This window comes from Perognathus longimembris, chromosome 3, assembly GCF_023159225.1.
Source record: "Perognathus longimembris pacificus isolate PPM17 chromosome 3, ASM2315922v1, whole genome shotgun sequence".
Taxonomy (NCBI): Eukaryota; Metazoa; Chordata; class Mammalia; order Rodentia; family Heteromyidae; genus Perognathus; species Perognathus longimembris.
In genome coordinates this window covers 42,089,790-42,109,162 of record NC_063163.1, presented here as the reverse complement: position 1 = coordinate 42,109,162, position 19,373 = coordinate 42,089,790, and positions in this window count along the sequence as shown.

The following is a 19,373-nucleotide window of genomic DNA, read 5'->3' as shown; positions in this document are numbered from 1 at the left end:
CGGAGGTTAGGAGGGAGCCTCGAGCTGCGATTACACAGGGCTTATAAAGGCAAAAAACAAAGTTACAACAATCAGGTGTTCAAGCAAGATTAGGACACAGGTACAAATCTGATTGGCTCAGGGCTCGAGGCACTCTGGGGGTGGTTAGAGTTAAGCATTCCCAGTGGTTAGAGTTCTTGACCCACTGGGCCCTAATAAGCTTGTCCTGGGTTTGCTCACAGGGCCTGCTTATCTCAGGTTCACGTGGCAAAGTGGGGTTCACGTGGTAAAGTGGGATCTGACTTCAAAGTCTGGCACTTCATTTCCCCCTTTTTCTTTTTGGTACCTTGGGAGCCAATCATGGCTCCATTCTGTTCATTTCAATGGCTTGCATGTCTAGGGGATGATATAGAGATAAGGCATGGGCCAATAGGGCCAATAGGGCCCAATGTAGTAACCAAAGGGCCTGTCACCATTTCTCACAAGTACAGTCTCTGTACCTCTGTTTTGCATGCCTCTAGTTTATCCTGCCTCATCTTCCCAAAACAACTCTGGTCCCTCGGTTTTAAAGGGGGGCTGATGGGTGAAGATCATCCATCTTCTGTAACTTCTTCAGGCTGACTCAGGGGCGCTGACCTTACCTACCTTACCTTAGTCTACTTCACCAAGGGACTGCAGGATTACTGCAAACTGAAAATTAACTTTCAGCTATACATACTTACCATTAGCTGTACAGTGTTTAGTATCCAAATGTAAGCAACAAAATAATACATAAGCTTCTCAGCTGTGCTCTAAGGGTCGGGTGGCTATACCCGTATTCCTGAGCAAGCCCAAAACTACCTAAAATAAGAGGGTCACCTCACTTTGGAGTGAGCTGCCAAAATAACATCAACATTAGCCTGGGTAGCAGGGAAAGAAGGCAAAAAGAAAATTATAACAATATTCAGTCTAACTTTATTTTCTTGAGGCGAAGGTGAAGCGGATGAGTCGGGTGCTTGGAGACCTCCCATGTTCCATCACGGTAGTCGCCGTCCAGGGCAAAGGGGTCAGCTGGCCTGGCGTGGAAGCAATGAACCCAAGTGGCGATGCTGTCTAGGGTCCCTTCCACCGTGGTTCTAAGGATTTGGGGTTATGCCTTCGGACGAACACTCAGTCCCCTGGTCTTCAGAGTCTGGGGTCTCGGGGGTCTCTGGGGCCATCCGTGATGAAACCCCAAATGTTGTGCCAAGTCGCAAAACCACCACCAAGAAGACCACCGAGACTCAGACATTCTGAAATGCAAAATCAAGGCAAGACTTTATTTAAGTGAGCTGCAACTCGGGCCACGTTCTACCCACCAACACAGCGGAGGTTAGGAGGAAGCCTAGAGTGGATTTTTTAAAGGATACTTTTAGGATACTTTTTAGTGTACTTTACATAGTAGACATGAACTTGTCTCATTTCACTACCACAGTAGTGCAAGTTAATTTTTCTATAGAACCAAGTCGTCTCAAGACTTTTTATTTCCAGTGGAAAATGACTTACCTTATTTCACCCATGGTCTTAAATAACTCAGAGTGTCATGCCATTTCATCTTTTCCTTTTGCCTCTTGAATCCAGGGTGGATTCTAAGGAAGTAGGTGGGTAGAGTTGCTGGTTATTGGTCATCTACCTACACCACAAGTCACTGAAATGTCTGTGTTCCTATCTGGCTTCTGGTTATCTTTTTGAATACCTAGTTTTCATTCAGCATAGGTACTATATGAAGCTATACATTCTTTACCTGACCTGAGCCACTCTCCACATCTATATCCTTTGTCTGAACCTCTTCAGGATGGGAAGTTTTGGAGGGACTTCGGTTGAATCAAGGAGGGGCAAGAGAGCAGTAGTGTTCATTGCTGCCATGAGGTGGGGGAGGCAGGGAGTTATACAGGCCTCAGAACTGGCAATTAAGAGGTCATCAAATGCAATCTTCACCTTGGCAGTGATGGAAGGAAGACAGCTATAAATAGAGGTATATTTCCATAGGATTGACATCAACCATCATTATTATAATTTTTCTTAGGATGCAGGACTTTTATCCTTGTCAGCTGAAGGAAAAGGAGAAGAGAGAGCAGAGGGAGTCCCTAGGATATTGAGGCTGGAAGAGGGAGGCTGGTAAATGGAGTAAAGCTCTGAATACAATAGAAAAGAATGTACCTGCCTATTAGGCAAAAGGGTAAGGGTCTAGGTCAAGTATGTTGAGACAGTGAAATAAAAGAAAGCCCAAGAGCTTGGTGAGTAGGATGTACATGGGCAGCTTGCTCTTGTAGGCTAGGTGATATGAGAGTGAGTGAGTTGGGAAGGGCATGGGAGGTTGTAAAACTAGTGATGGGGGTGGGTGGGAAAGGAGGTTAAATGGCCTCGTAGGGCAAGTGGAAGCTCTGCCTACTCATGGAGCAGACTCAGCTCAACAAGCTTATAAACCATCATCATACAGGTATGTTGTTCAGGGAGAAGGAATCAACATAGTCATTATTGTCATCATTATCACCACCAACATCATCACCAATGATGTGCTATATAATATCCTCAGCATCTTATAATAATTTTATTTCATACAGCTCTGAGGCAGACATTCCTTTCATTGTAGCCATGAGGTACTGAGGCTAAAGGATTTATTCAAGTGTGCATAGCTACTGAACAGTGGAATCACCAACCATCTCTCTCTGCCTCCACGTTGGAGACATTACTAGCCACATTAACCTGTGTGTAATGGAACTGGGCTTACAGGGTTGAGCATGCTTTAACTCCAATGCAAACCTACTCAGCCAGAGGGCAAGAACCTTTTTCATGTTCCTGTGAGCATCTGTGTTGTTGATGATGATGGTGGTGAGATAGCACAGACAATCTGATCTACAGCAGATATGCTCAGATTGTACTTGGAATTACAGCACCAAGGCCAGCCACAGCCTATGCAGAACACGTCTCCTATGTCTTGCACTTGTACGAAGCACCTTTATTTTTAGTTATTCTGAAACTCTAGCCCTGATAGCTGATATTTTGTGTGCCGTGGTTGGGGAGGAGAGAGGGTTTTATTACAGTTTTCTTATTTCCCATTCTTCCTCCTTGCTCTCATTGGGCATTTTTGTGATCGTGGGAGCCAGAGGTTAAGTTGTCTTGACCCCTTGCAGACTACAATCTCCTCTCAATCAGCACTGTCAAGTGGATGGCTGAAAGCTGCTGTTAGCCTGATTGGAGTGTGGGCCCTACCTGCCTGCCAACATCTCCTTGCTGGACGCATCCCAATTCAAGTACATTTACTGCTTGGATACATGTGTTGAATCCAGAGTTCCACTCACTTTGACCTTAGCACCTCTCACTTCTATGAAGTTGGAACCAATTTTAAGAAAGAAACTCTCCAGTCAGTTTAGGAATTTTCAATTATGACAGTTATTGCCTCTTGGAAGAGAAAGGCCCCTTTTTTTGGTGAAAGAATGCAGGATTTTTCATTTCTGAATAAGTGTAGGGTTAGTTTTGTTGAGAATTTGACTCTCAGAAAGCAGTCTTGTGCTAACATTTATATAAAAGTGGCAAGCAGTGGATCTGGAAATCTAGAGAGTAAATAAAGAAACTATTTTTGAGTGTGTTACCTTCAGACTTTTAGAGTGATTAGTATCTGTTTTACTGAGTGAGATACATAAGCATTGCTATCTTCTTTGGTAAATGAACTATGATTTTGTTAAATTAGCAATATTTAGGGGTGTTTAGCAAACATCAAGGGTAAATATCCACAGATGCTGCCAGAAGGTAGTGTTAATTGAGCACAAGTCTATTGCAATGTCTGTGGTGTCAGCTCTTGAGGCATTGGGCTTTTGGTCTTGCCCAGAGAACTTGAAACTTTTGTATGTTTTCCCTAAAATGAAGCCCTGCCAATTTGCCTTCCATTTAGCTCTTACATTCTCACTGATAGGCAAGAAGCAACTTTTACCAAAGAATATGATAATTCACCTCACATATATTCACTTAATGTCTCTTTTCTGTGGATATTGTGTGCTATGGCAATTTAAAAACGAATGGGCAGTGGCCTCAGTCCTTCAGGGAGCCAGGGTTTAGTGTCAAGGACACTGGAATAGGAGAGGTTATTGCTTCTAGAACACAGAATACTTCCCCTCTCATTTTCTTCTAGAAACTTCTCTTTCCCCACCATATGAGGAGGCGATATATAGGACATATGGGTATTAGAGAAAAAGCTTAACTAAGCATGCTCTGCAACGTGATGAGTTTAGTGGTGCAGGCCCTAGCCCTCATGAGCAAAGGCTGTGTGTTTCTTGCTGTCTGCCATCATCCAGTGAGTCACTAACAGACTTCTTTGCCTCTTCAACAATGACAATTTAATTATGGCAATTTAATTATGACAATTAAATGATAATTTAACAATGATTTGTAAGTGTATGTCTGCCTAAATTGTCTCCCTCTCACCATACACCGAACTCAGAAAGGGCAAGAGAACAGTTAATGACCTACTAAAACCCCAGTGAGGGCCATTCAGGGGGAAGAAGCCATGTCGTCAGCGGTAAGAGTAGGTGTATGAAAATACACAGAAATTCTCTCATCATGAAGCAACATGTTATCAACTATGGGGAAAATGCTGAGTCACTTCTCATTTTATTGATCAGTTACTTGGAAAATTCTGCACACAAGCATTGCTATCTTCTTTGATATATGAATAGTTTATTGGAGATAACATTCTCATAGCTTTCCTGCCTGGGCTGGCTTTGAGCCCCAATCCTCAAATCTCAGTTTCCAAAGTAGCTCGGGTTATAGGCGTGAGCGACCAGCATCCAGCAGTTTTTACCTTTTTTTGAGAGAGAGAAGATTTTACTTTGTAGCCTAGATCTCACACTCATGACCCTCTTGGCTCAGCTCCCTGAGTGATGGGATTACAGGTATGCACCTCCACATCTGATGTGTCAGCTTTTTCTTGCTGATGCAAACAAAGTTGTGTCATTAAACAACTCCAAACTCATTGGTTTATGACATCAGTACCTACTAATTATTTGTAGGTCTGAGGATTGACCATGATTATAGTGGGCTCTGCTAAGCTGGGCATCCTTTCTCACTTTGGGGTGAATTCTTTTTGGTAGGTAGTAGGAGAACAAAGGGACAAGATTGTCACAGCTCAGAAGCAGTGTACTTTGCTATCTCTATACACATGTGATTGGTAAAAGCAACTCATGAGCAAGCCCAAGGTCAACAGGTCAGGAAAGAATTATCCTCCACCAAGGGTGAACCATGACAGGGACTGAGACAGATGAAGGGACTATGATCTCACTTCCCACATTTGTCTTGCATGTTGCTTTTTGCCCTGTTTACAGCAACTAATTAATTTATTTCATTTGCCCTTAATAAAATTATGAAGATAATCACATTACCTTGATTTACTCTCCTGCTACAAAGTACCATTAAAAACCCTTCCAGGTAAATATTGCCATTGAAACTATCTTATTCATAAACTTCTGATAAAATCAGTAAGGTTGAGCATATTCTTTGCAACCAGAAATATCTTATTTATTAATCTTAAGAAATCTAGGCACTAAATGACTACTCTTTGAAATAGACAGCCCCAGTTTGCCTCCTTGATTTCTGGCTCCTAGAATATATTATTCAGCTTTCCATCACAATGACAAAAGTAATCCAAATGTCCAATGTCCAAAGTATTCATCTTATAGGAAAAAAAGGGCTTATTCTGACTTACAGTTTTAGAAATTTCAGTCCATGGTTGAGTTTTATTTTGGGACTGATGGTCCCAATAGCACATCATGGTAGGAGCTTATAGAAGAAGAAAGTGCTTACTTAATGGCAGCCAGGAAGTAAAGAAGAGAGACAAGAAGGGGTTGGGGTACCAAGATCCCCTTCAAGGTCATGGAAGTGACCTAAGTTTACTTAGCTTCACCAAAGTTTCTGGTACCTGCAAGGCATCTGACCAAGCCTTTAATACCTAGCCTGTGGGGGATACTTATTCAGGTCATTACCACCTTGTGATCCCTCTACTTTAAGTGTAAGGAGGGCCTGGGGCTTGCTTTTAACTAATAAAACATGATGGGGTAATTAGGATAGATAAGACCATATATATATATTTAATTCAAGGAGACTTGGTGACTTGGAAGAAAGAAGCATCCATGGGAAGGTCATCATAGCAAGGAACTGAGTGGCTTTCAACTCAGGGTCAGCAAGACATTGAGGTCCTCTGTTCAACAGCTCACAAGGAATTGAGTATGGCCAGCAACTATATGGCCTTCAAACCACCCTTCTTCAGTGAGTCTGCAGATGAGATTAAAAACTAACCCTTTGGATAGTATCTTCTCAAACCATAATAACCTAGTTAAGCCTGTCTTGTACCCCTAACTTGATGAAACTGAAAAAAGTTAATGGGCATTGCTTCAATCTGCTCTTGTGTTAATGCTATTATATAGAAGTATAAAACTTCAATTCACCATTCATTTCAGAGTACTAAGGATAAATTGTCTTCATTAATTCATATTGCCTGCCTTGTCTATTACTTTACTTCATTTTGATTTCCCATTCTGTTTCAGTTGGCTGAGTCCATGTGTTACTATGAGGAATCTTGGGTGGTTAGTAGATTGGCTTAAATCCTTTTGTGTCAAATGTGCTCTTGTAGACAGGATTGGTATCTAGTTCATATTTTTAAATTATATTTCTATTATCTTTAAGCAGTTGTACAGAGGGGTTACCATTCAACATGTTCTATTCATTTTCACCATGCCTGGCCTTAGCTGTAGTGTCCTATCCAGATTGTTTCTGCTAGAAGACTATTGAATGTTTTCTGATTGTCCCTGGACCCCTTTGGTTTATATGGTCTTCTGTGTCTGCTTTTCAGATTGATTCTACAAGCCCTCTCATCCATAAATCTTTTAGTAACGTTTTCCTTCATTTGTTTTGTTTGGAAAAAATGTGTTCTTGTGCTTGAAGAGAACTAAAAATACATATTAGTTTCTTCATGTTAACTAGTAAACCTTTACAATATGCTTGGCATATGGGGTACACAGAAGGACAGAAATGATTCTGGCCTTCAGGAAGCTTACATTTTGTTGGAAGAGACAGTAAGAAACAGTTAAATATTTGCAAAATTACACACATAACTTAGTGCGTGGAGGAAATAAATAGGGCACTGTGATCTAGAATAATCGGAGACTCTTCACAGTAAAGATTTTCCAGGAGTTAGCACTTAAGCTGTGATTTAGAAGATGAAAAGGAGTGAATATATTGCCTAATTCCCACCAGTTCAGGGGTGAGTTATTTAATGCAAAATTGCATTTTCTTATGTGCATATGTGTGCGTGTAGAAGTCATACAGATGAGAATTGTAATAGGAAGGCTGTTCGGAAATGAATTCCAAGAAAAACATCTTTGGGATTCAGAGGACTGAAAAAAATATAATGAGTAACAAGAAGTGTCTATATTCAGAATATTATCTTAAGATAAATTGGATAGACATAGAATGGTAGAATACTATGTTAACAATGTGATTGATAAGAAAAAAATTATGAAGTTGTATATTGAGTTTTATATAGCAAGTACTGACCAAGTATGTAACATGACTCATATTTAAAAGAGCAGATTCAGGTGATTTCTGATAGCTCTGGGCAGTTCTGTCTCCTGCTGGCACCTCTGTATTATATCTCAGCAGTTGCTCTGCTGGCTTTTATTAAGTTATAGATAACTCATACCATTGTGGATTAAAATCTTTTGCTTCTGTCACTTCTGTAACACACTGCATTTAGATCAGAGGCCAGAATGTCTTCTGAGTGTTCCAAGAAGGAAATGAAGAGTTTTTCTTTTATTTTGGTTTGAACTCATTTCTTTCTAATTAGTTTCTAGAGTGATTGTCTCTTAGGCATTTCTGTTGATGGTGACAATCTTTCTCTGAAAGTATGGCCAGATCTGAAAGCATTTTGTTTTGAGAGCCTGACGCCATTTTAAATGTAAACATGTTCTACATGTTCTTTGTGCGTAATTGCTGGGAATAGACAATGGAGATTGGTATGCATAGATTCTGTGTGTGTGTGTGTGTGTGTGTGTGTGTGTGTGTGTGTGTGTGTATGTGTGTAGAGGGGATGACATTGGGAAAATGGGGAGAGAGGCAGAAAACCAAAGGGGGGAGAGAGTGAAAGAGGGGTGTATGAGAGACAGAAAAGCTACAGGAAGTGATAGAAGAAAAGGAAAAAAGACATGATCTTCAAAAGGCTACTTTTGCTACTGGTACCTTCCTGTCTGACCTTCTTACCATCATGAAGTGAACAGCTCTTTTCCTGGTGCAGAGGACCACAGCATAGCAAGGAGACAAGCAACCATGGACTAAAATCTTGATTCGGAAAGGAGAGAGAGAGAGAGAGACAGAGAGAGAGAGAGAGACAGAGACAGAGACAGAGAGACAGAGAGACAGAGAGACAGAGACAGAAAGACAGAGAGAGACAGAGACACAGAGAGACACAGAGAGATAGAGAGACAAAGAGAAAGACAGAGAGAGACAGAAACAGAGAGACACAGAGAGAGAGAGGCAAGCAGGCAGAGAACTACACAAATGAAGGGGGAATTGTTTTGAGCTGAAGTCAATTGAGAGACAGCCCTTCTCCTGAAATAAGAAAAGGCCGGGGTATACATAGTCATTAATTTCTCAAGTTGTCTTCCAGGAAAATGTTCCAGGCCTTTCAGTAATGACTCTTAGTTTATGGCACTGGCTTATCAAGAATGGACACAGGCAGAAGAAGTCAGGTTGCTGGGTCAATGGCGTCACATGCTCCTAATAGAACTGAAAGAAGGGTGGCACCCAGGCAACAAGCAATGTCTCCCTTCCTATGATGTTCTCCCACTGCCAACCAACGGGGGAGGCAGATGTGAGTTTATAGCTCCTGGCCTCTTTGCCAGTGAGCAGCCCAACAAACATTTCTCTGGTTTGCAAAACCCCACCGCCAGAGACTCTCATGCACAGAACAGAGCAGGAGGTGGGGTGCAAGTAATTAGTGACTTCCTGGGCTCCCCAGTGCCCCAGATTCCCCATACCAAGATCCACACCAGACATCAACATCACAAGATGGACAAACTTTTCTAAAAGGATAGGTACCCCAACTATTAGGTTCTAGCCCTGACTGCCAGGCTCAACCTAAAGGAAAATGGACAGGCTGTGTTTCTGAAGGAAAGAATCTGGAATGTATCAATTACTGGGGGGGAGGGGGATATGTGATTCTCTACTGATATCTCCATTGTTGTTTGACTGTAATGAAGCTCCATTTGGGTAACTTGAGAATACTTAGATAGGGGCAGTCCTCATTCACCCAGATCTTAGAATGCCTTGCCCTAAGCATCTTCTTCTTCCTCCTGGGATGGCTTCTGGAGTATTCTGGTTACACTTTGTCTCGGGGTCCCTGTAACCCTGACCCCTGTCAGACAGTGCTATGTCCTTGGATTTCACAGAGCTCCCTGCAGCCCTCAAGGTCTTTCTGTGAAATGCTTAAGTCTTCACATTGCAATCGGGGTACTGAGATGGTCTAGGATATTCCTGAACATACAGGGGGCTGAGTCTGCTGCTCTTGCAGGTCTGATGAGGGCAGGCCATGAGTGCATCATCTCCTCAACCTGCTAGACAGGGGCTCTTGCTCTCACCACTGAGCTCATATTCCCATGGTGTGGAATTGCAGTATTTTCATTTTGTTTTGTTTTTTCAGATTTTTTTCTGTTGCTGTGTTGGGATGGAACTCAAGTTCTTTTCTTTTTGTGCATGCTAGGCAAACACTCTACTAAGCCAACTGGGACATTTCTGTAGGTTTTCCATGTAGGAAAGGAATTGCTGTACATTGATTAATTTTCTTCATAGGTACAGCCCATAGCTCGTTAAGCTGTCTATCCATCCCTGACAACACCTAGAACACCATTTATTGTTTGCTTTGCACCTGTAGTGGTTTTAATATTTATTCCTCTGATGACTGGCAGGTTGGGCCTGTCACATGTCAATTGATCATTAGAAGTTCTTCTGTTTCCCTCCCTTTCTCATTAAATATACTTTCTTAATTTATTTTGAAGTGATTCTTCTATCCACCTGATAAAATGCCTTACCTATTTTTCTATTTGTATTTGTTTGTTTAGTAGCTTCTCTTGATTATTTTAATGGTTATTTTAGTGCTTTGCCAACTTGTTTAGGGACCTCTTTTGTTTTTCCATTTCTATCAATAGCAAACTGATGTAAAACTCAATAAAGATGATGAAATATTGAAACAAACCATGTCAAAGCATTGGTTTCATTGGCCTCCATGTGCATTGAGCAGTGGTAACAATATGTGGCTACCCCAGATGGGGCCTTGAGTCCTTCAGCTGCCTGGCCAAGGCTTTGTGCTCCTGAGTGGGGCATGGCTCTCGCTGCTAGCCTGCAGAGGCCACCTGGATTGAGGCGAAGCTGGAAGGCTCAGCTCCTGACTTGGCTTCCCTGCCTCAGTGCTGCTAGGCCAAAATAACAACCTGACGCAAAAAGAACCTGCTCTGGAAACAAGATGTCTCTGGCCGAGTAAGCCTATAAGAGGAATTGAGCTTTGAACTGTCTCTCTTGTTTAGGGACATCAATTATCCCTCTGGGTTGACTTTCCAGGGTAAAATAATTCCTTTAGGAGTCCTGGTTTATTCTAGCCTCCAGAATCTGGTTTCTAGGAAAAATAATAAGGTTTTAATTAGAGGGCTCTTCACAGTTTCAAGGAGGAGGAAGAATAGAAGGAGGAAAAGAAAAGGAATTAGCTGAGCACTGGTGGCTCACACCTGTAATCCTAGCTACTCAAGAGGCTGAGATTTGAGGATTGCATTTTGAAGCCAGCCACGGAAAGCTTATCAGACTCTTATCTGGAAAAAGCCAGAAGTGGTGCTGTGGCTCAAGAGTGGTAGTCTTGAGCAAAAGGAGCCCAGGGACAGTGTCCAGGCCTTAAGTCCAAGCCCAGGACTGGTGGGGGGGGGGTAGGGGGAGAGAAAAAAGAAAAGTAAATTCTTCAAGACAGTTGATAAAAATCAGTTTAATATGAAGCATTTGCCAGGGTTGCAGAGAAAATGATACCAAGACTGTGTTTACTGACTAGACAGCCAGGAAATGACACAAAAAAGGAAAGGAAAATATTTTTGGACAAACAAGAGGGCTCAGCAGAAGACAAGAAGAAATAATACCAGGATCTTTATCCTCCTTTCCTGGTTCTGAATTAAAGAAACAAGCTGATTCCCTGTCCTAAAGACCTGGGGTTTCATGGGAAAGAGCCTGGCTCAGGAGTAAATTGTACATAAGCAGCAATAGCTGGGGTGTATTTTAAAAGTATGATGGGAAACAAGGAGAACTTGGAGGGCATGATTACTCAAAAATTACTCATTTTCCTAGTCCTGGAAGAGTTGAGCACTCCAGGTTTTATGAATATAAATTCCTTGTATCTATAGAAGAAATAATAAATAAGACCAAGAGTCATAAGGCCTTACTTGAGCTTTAGCACATGAAGTCGCTGCTAATCCCTTGGAGAGCCTCCAGAAGCATTTGTTAAGCATTCCATTCTTCTCTCTGCCCTCCCCTTCCCTCTTCAATGAATCCCCTTTAGGCTTCTTTCCTGAATATTTCTCAGGCTATTTCTTAAAAAAAAATTGTTTTTACTTGCTTTTAGAGATACCCAACTTCTAATCTTTGGAAAATTTCTTCTTTAACTCACTATGCCACTGGACTTAAAAAAAAAACAACATTTATTAGATAGCATCATTTAATTAAATTGGAGGCAATCATAATGTAATGGATGTTTATGCACCAGATGCCATGCTAAGTGTGGGGCTGAGGTGATAAGACAGGGTTCTTCAGACCCCGGCAGGCTAGTGGTTTAATGGGAGAGACTTGTGTTACCCAAACAGATGCTGTGTGCACAGTGCTGTATGTGCTCATCAGGGAAGGTTCCTCTCAACTTAAGAGAAAGACTGGGAGCTTAGTAAGTGGTGGGAGAAGGAGGTAAAGACAGGGCCTGGGAAAGGCTGGGAGCGAGCAAAATGTGGCTGACTTCACACGTGGATGGAAGGGGGTATAATTGCAGCCTGCAGGGAAGGAGGGGCCATGAGGGGAAAGGTGGAGATAGTGCTTGGTATACGTAATAGGGGGCAGTGGAAGGCTCCAAGTAGAACTATTATGATCTGCTCTTTGTTTGAAAAATAAATCCTATTACCTGTGATGGGAAAGGATTGGATGACATGTTGGGTGGAAGATACAAGTTAGTAAAGAATTGCCAAGATTCCTGTGAGTGGTGAAGTGGCTTGAACTGGGTGAAGATGTTGGGGATGGACTACAGGGGTCAGAGGTATTTAAGAGCTAGGGACAATAGGATTTAGTAGTTAGATGCTGCTTGCTGAAGGTGAGGAAGAAAGAGAGTTCTAGGGTAAAGAAAGAGGAAAATATACTTAAGAGAAAGATGAAGAGTTCAGCTTTGGACATGGGCTGGAAGGGTCCTGGGGGTACTTAGAGTCGATTAGAAGTTAGCTACATCTATAGTAAAAGAAGATCAAAGTAAATTGAAGTAAAAGAGACCACCTTAGGACACACACACACACACACACACACACACACACACACACAGAGAGAGAGAGAATGAGAGAGAGAGGAGAGAACATCCTTGGGAACAAGGAAAGTTAAAAATTGGTTAAAGAATAAAGTTTCCAGAAAGGTAAGAAACCTTCTTAGTATAAAATGCCTTTAGTTCTATGTGTTAGAATAGATAGAAATGATTATTTTGACAAATGAGTGGAGTCACTGTTCAAATGAGGGGAATGCACACATCTAGAACTTTAATTTCTTGCTGGTGTGAGAATAATTACTGAATGAAGATTCACAGGTGTACATTTTAAAGTATGTCAAAATATTCATCAGACCTGGAAACTTGAATGTAAAACTCACAAGGTAGAGGAACAAGTTAAAAAAAACCCCTCTATATGGAGGGACTTCCATTAATTTGGAAATGATATTATTGCTTTTACTTTTATTATATTTACCTGAACTCTCTTTTTCTTAAAATTTCAAAGAAGAAGGCATTGTATCTGGGTACTAGAATCATGTGTAATCCATGATGCCCAGGAGACTGAGAGCTAGAGATCATAGTTTGGAGATAGCTAGGGTAGAAAAGTCCACGAAACCCTTATCTCTAGTGTCGTATTACTCAAAAGACTAAGTGGAGCCTTGGCTCAGGTGGTAGAGTGCCAGCCTTGAGCAGAAAAGCTAAAGAACAGCACAAGGCCCTCAGTTAAATCCTCAGTGACAGGACATAAGAGAAAAAAATGGAGTCCAAAATTAGCTTTTAGGAAAGAGATGTTTTGGAAAATAATTGCCTGAGGCTTTTTTTTTTTTTGTCACTTGTGCAGCTTGAACTCAGGGCCTGTGTACTCTCCATGAGCTTTTTTTGCTCAAGGATAGTGCTCTTCCACTTTGAGCCAGAGCTCCACTCTAGTTTTTTGGTGGTTAGTTGGAGATAAGAGTCTCATGTACTTTCCGGCTCAGGATAGCTTTGAACTGCTACCCTCAGATCTCAGCCTCCTGAGTAGTTCATATTGTAGGCGTGAGCCACTAGCACCCAACTAGTACTGGAAACATTAATGTATCAGAGGCAATTATATTCATTGATTTTTTTTCTCTCAGCTAAAAATGCACCTTTCACATCTTTCCCTATCAGTACACAAAGAGCTTCCCTATTTATTTTAAAAAGATGCGTGTGTGGGCTGGGAATGTGGCTTAGTGGTAGAGTTCTTGCCTTGCATGCATGAAGCCCTGGGTTCAGTCCCTCAGTACTATATAAACAGAAAAAGCTGGAAGTGGCGCTGTGGCTCAAGCAGTAGAGTGCTAGCATTAAGCAAAAAGAAGCCAAAGACAGTGCTCAGGCCCTGAGTCCAAGCCTCATGACTGGCAAAAAAGAAAAAAAAAGATGGTTGTGTGGTATTCTACTAAATGTATGTATGATGATGGCCAACCCTATATTAATGAAAATTTGGATAATTTTGACTCTTCTCCATGCTAACACTGCTGCCATGGAAAACCATGCCCATGTGTGCCTCTTACAACCTGTGAACGTGCTGTGTCTGTAAGATAAATTGCTAGAAGTGAAATGGTATCATAGGAAGCATTCCTAGCACAGAATGATTTGTGCACATGGAATCCTAACTAATATTGCCAAATGGCTCCTCTACAGGTTGTTCTAATTTGCATCTCACCAGAAACATGAGGGTTCACATTTTCTCTTCTGCTTTGCCAACAAGACCTGTCTCAGAATTTTCAAAATGCTGCCAATCTCATGAATAAAAAATTCAGCAGCAGTTTTAATTAGCATTTCTTATAATAGGAATGTTATTAAAATATTTACTATGCTTTGGAACCATTTTTGAAGCACCTTCAGCAACTTATTTATTCATGGTCTTTTGAGTTCTCTATTTTAATTTATTTATTTTAAATTTAATTTTATTGTCAAGGTGATATACAGAGGGGTTACAGTTACATATGTAAGGTAATGAGTACATTTCTTGTTGAACAGTGTTACCCCCTCCCTCATTTTTCTCTCACTTTCCCTCTTCTCTGACTCCCTCCATCCTCAAGTTGTAAAGTTCATTTCCAGCGTAGTGTCTTGTGAGTATGACTGTTGCGTGGGTTTACCTTTTGTTCTTGGTATCACCATTTTGTTGTTCCCCTTCCCTTCTCCAAATTGGATAAACATATATACAAGATACAGGGTACCAAAATAAAAAACAGTACAACAGAGGATAAACCAAAGGAAAAAAATGAAAGCAAAAAGAAATAATGTCACATAGTACATTAAAAACAACAACAAAGAAAACCTCTTGTTTCTGTATCTTGGAGATCATTTCACTTAGCATCATTTTATATGGTCATATGTACATAGCTATTGTGATCCTCTGCCAGGACTATCCTAGACATATATTAATTATTACAGATAATGGAAATCCTTTTTAACTGGAAACCCTTTTAATTTTCATAACAATTCACTGTATATTAATGATAATAATACATATATTTCCCCATGTGATTTCCTGTCTTTTGGTTTTGTGTTTATGGTAGCTTGTGCTACCATTTTTTTGATATTCTTGTGGTCAAATTTGTCAGCTTTCTAAAAATATCATTTCTAAGTTTCATAGATATACATCCTAAAATATTAAGAAAAAATTCCCATTTAATCTCTGTTGCTTTATGGTTTTGTTTGTATTTAACATTTTAAGCTATTTGAAGAGTTTTTAATATAAATATAAATACTACATATGTTATATACGTATATATAATTAAATATTAAATTACATAATACAATCATATAATTGTATTACATGTTCACAATATGTAGCTATATAGGAACATATATAATTATATATAAAATATACAATTATAAAAATATATCATATAATAATATATAACATATAATAACATATCATATATAATTCATATATTACATATAATATATAATATATAATTATATATTATCATATATATTTGTAAATCTCTAGGGATTGAAGATGTTGCTCAGTGGTAGAATTTGATTCTCTTCTCAACAAACAAGCAAACAGGCCAGTTTCCACTGTACACCTTAAATACATATACTGGTATTTATCAGTTGTACCTCAGTAAAGCTGAAAAAAACCACTCCTGCAGAGTTGGTTTACATCACCTTCTTCCCTTCTAAAACAACAACAAAAGAAACAACAAACAAAAGCCTCAAGACAAAAACTAGCAACAAACCCTTTAATTTATTACTCTATTTTTTTTTATTATCCTTAAGTAGTTGTACAAAGGAGTTTCAATTCAACCTATCAATCTAAAGTATCTGGCTAGTGGCTAAACAATATAAAGTGCTACAGTGACAAAGATGCATTGTAGAAGACACCTGAACTGTGTGAAATTCGAGTCCCAGCAGCATGGCCGAAAAGATCTTACCTAGCCCTTAGGTTAGGGTTTGCAACGGATTCCATTCTGGTCAGGTCAGCTGTTGCTGACAACTGAGTTTATGAAAAGCTTGTTTGTAGAGATTTACAGATTTCAAATTTTCCATGAAGAGATTATAGACTTTGCCCCTGTGGATCATGTGTGTTCCATTTCCCAACAATGGTTTTCCTTGAATTTATCAGCCTCAGAAGACAATCCTCTTCTCTATGGTGGAGGAAGAGGCACGTTTTTGTTGTTGTTTGTTTGTATTTTGTTCTTTTTGTCTTTGGAAAATGATTACAAGATCAGAAACACAGACTTACAGTTTAAATATGTTTATAACTATAGTTTTCCTGGATGGAATGTTAGGAACAAAACGTTTCCTATCAGATGTATACATATGTGGAATCTGCGCAGATCAACCCAAATTCATTTCTATCCCATTTTTATGCTTTCCCATTCACTTACATTGTGGCTCAAAGTTAACAGCCTACTAGCTAAGTGTTCTGCATATGTGTTTACACATATGATTGGGATGCAGAAACAGAGAAAGAACCAAACAAACAGAAGAGTAAATATGGCCCAGTGTGGGTAGTATTAGGTAGAAAGAGACAACATAGGGTGCTTCCGGGGCATAGAGGAGGCACAGGGAGGTAAAGGGTTTGAACTGAGTGGATTCTGAGGCTAAAAAGGACAGCGGGAATGAATTGTGAATGGATTTTTATTAAGTGCATGGGTGGGTGTGGGGAAGTCAAGCTGAGATGGCGTGAAAAGCACACAGCAGTGAGGGAGCTTGCAGCCCCAGGTAGGAAGGAGTCAGATCACAGGTGCTCTTCTGTCCTGATGGGAGTGCCCATAGCATCTACTGGATGGATTAACCAAGTGTTCATGCATTTAGCAGCTAGGGGAGGCTGGCTAGAATGGAAAATGCACAGAGAGGGCATCTGACCCTGTTGCTCTTGAGCTGAGATGAAAGAGCTAAAGTTTAAGCACTGTCTCAGTTACATCCAATCATGGTATCCACTCTGCTCACCAAACACTGGCTCACCTCCTTCTCTTCTTCTCAGGGTTCTGTTACCCTGCCTACTTCTTTTGTCAGTTTCCCTTTTAAATTCTACCTTTCAGATAATAACCAATGTCTGTGTTGTTCAATGTTCTACCCACACAACAGTAGTAATAGAAAGTTATCTCAGACTCATTCTCACTAGAACCATCCAAAATGCCTGAGTGAGATGATCGATGAGAAATTTGAGGCTGTTGCTGTCATCTATCCTCTTCTTCCTCCTCCTTCTCCCTCTCTCTCTCTCTCTGTCTCTCTTCCTCTCCCTTTCTCCCTTAGGCCCTCTCCCTCTCCCTCCCTCCCTCTCTCTCTCTCTCTCTTTGGTGGTACCAATGTTTGAACTTAGGGCCTCAAACTTCTATCACTCGAGCCACATCTCCAAGCCCTTCTTGCATTAGTTATTTTGAATATATGGTCTAGCACTTTGTTCTTGTGCCGGCCTCAGATCCTGACCTTTCTACCTTATACCTCTACCTGGCTGAGATGACAGCTATGAGCCATCACACTTGGATAATTTGTTGAGCTGGTGGGGGATAGGGGTCACTCACTTTTTTCTTTGGCTTCAAATCTTGATCTTCAGGATCTCTGGTCTGTTAAGCAGATGCTTTTGCAGATGTATGCCAATGTGCTGGACTCCAACAATTGTCTTGAAAGTCGATCACAACGCCACTGCTCCTCAGGAGTAACATTCTTATGAAATAAGCCATCTATGGTGAAGGTTTTGCCTCTGTCACAAGTCAATTTTTTTGACTGTCTCTCCCCCAGCTCAGCTGATCTCTCAGAAGTCTGTGGGGGGCTGATTTTGTTTTCCCTGCTGAAGGGAAATACCCAATCCTTTCAGCACTGATTAGCAGTGATGTCTTTCCCTGGGGATATAATCATCTCTGGACATTTAGTTCTGATGGAATCTGAGTTTCTTCCTCTTGCTCTGCCCTGCAGGGGTGCAAGGTTTCCAGCTTTTACTTTTTAATGATGGTGGAAGGGAAAAAGAGCAAGCTGATGCTGGAGGAGAGGCCTGTTCTACTGGAAATGGTGAGGGAACTGCAAGGTTAGAAGCCATGTTGTCTTTGGCAGGGGGCTGATTCTGGAGTCCTTTCCCCATCCCTGGTAATTATTTCAAGGAGCTCAATCAAACCCACTGCTGGCCCTGTGCAAATCAAAGGGAGAGTTAACTAATTGCCAATTTCTCCCTTTCAATTACATAGCTTCCTGTCATTAAGTGGGTAACACACAACTACTTAAATGAAAGCATCAGCTCTGTATTTGCTTGCACAGTCTCTTCTCTCCATATATCAAAACTAGAAAGAGGGGGCAACCCTGACGAATCAGAATTTCAAAGAGGCCCAACAGCCATCTAATGAGAGTGAGATGAGACACAAATTGCTCTGGGCATAGGCGCATCCTCCCCCTCCTCACTCCTTGGAACTGTCTTGGAGTTCTTAAAAATAATTAAAGAAAAAACTTTGATATATATATATATGATATATATATATATATATATATATATATAGAGAGAGAGAGAGAGAGAGAGAGAGAGAGAGAGAGAGAGAGAGAGAGAACTACCAAAATGTACCCTTTTAAGTCTGATCCATTTTCCTTCCATCACAGTGATGATAGGGAGGAGAACACTCTGACACTGCTGTTTCAATGTGTTCCTCATAGAACCCAGGGTAATGGAAAATCCTTGGAATGGCACCAGGACACTTTTTTCAAAGGTAGGGAGAAAACAACAGAAGCTGCAGAGCTCACAGTGATGCAAATGGATCTCTATGGTTTGCAAAGTCAAGGGGAGAGTAGAAAGTGAATTTCTACTCTTATCCAAACCTTTCCAAAATGTTTAGCAAAAGAAGCCTTCAGTTGCAACCATTTCTAGAACTCTTTTACTGAAACTACATTACAGAAACTCTGTACCTTCTGATAGGTGAGTAGGTTGGATCTGCCTATCATCTCAGCATTTAGGAGGTTGAGGCAGGAGGATCATGAAATTCCAAGCCAACCTGTGTATGTAGAGAATCGGAGACCAGTCTAGGCTACCTAGTAGAAGGTATTTCCTTTTTCTAAAGAAGAACAAATAGTAACTTCTTCCTTTCATCTTCCCTGGGAAGCCATGATTCATTTTTGTTCTCAGTACATCCTTGTAGGCCTTAGTACTGAGTTGATGCCTTTAATTCTTTGGGTTTCAAACCCATTAGTGTAATCACTGGATAATTTCATTCTAAGTTTAACTTTTTGAGGGTTTTCCAAACTTCTCCAACAGCTGTATGTATTTTATGCTCCCACCAGTGATCCAGTGTCTCTCTGTCCTTGCCAGCATGACTTACTTTTTAAATAATAGTTATTAAATGGGGATAAAGAGGCCTACTGTTTCTGATTCCTAGGATCATCCTGCCTTCCT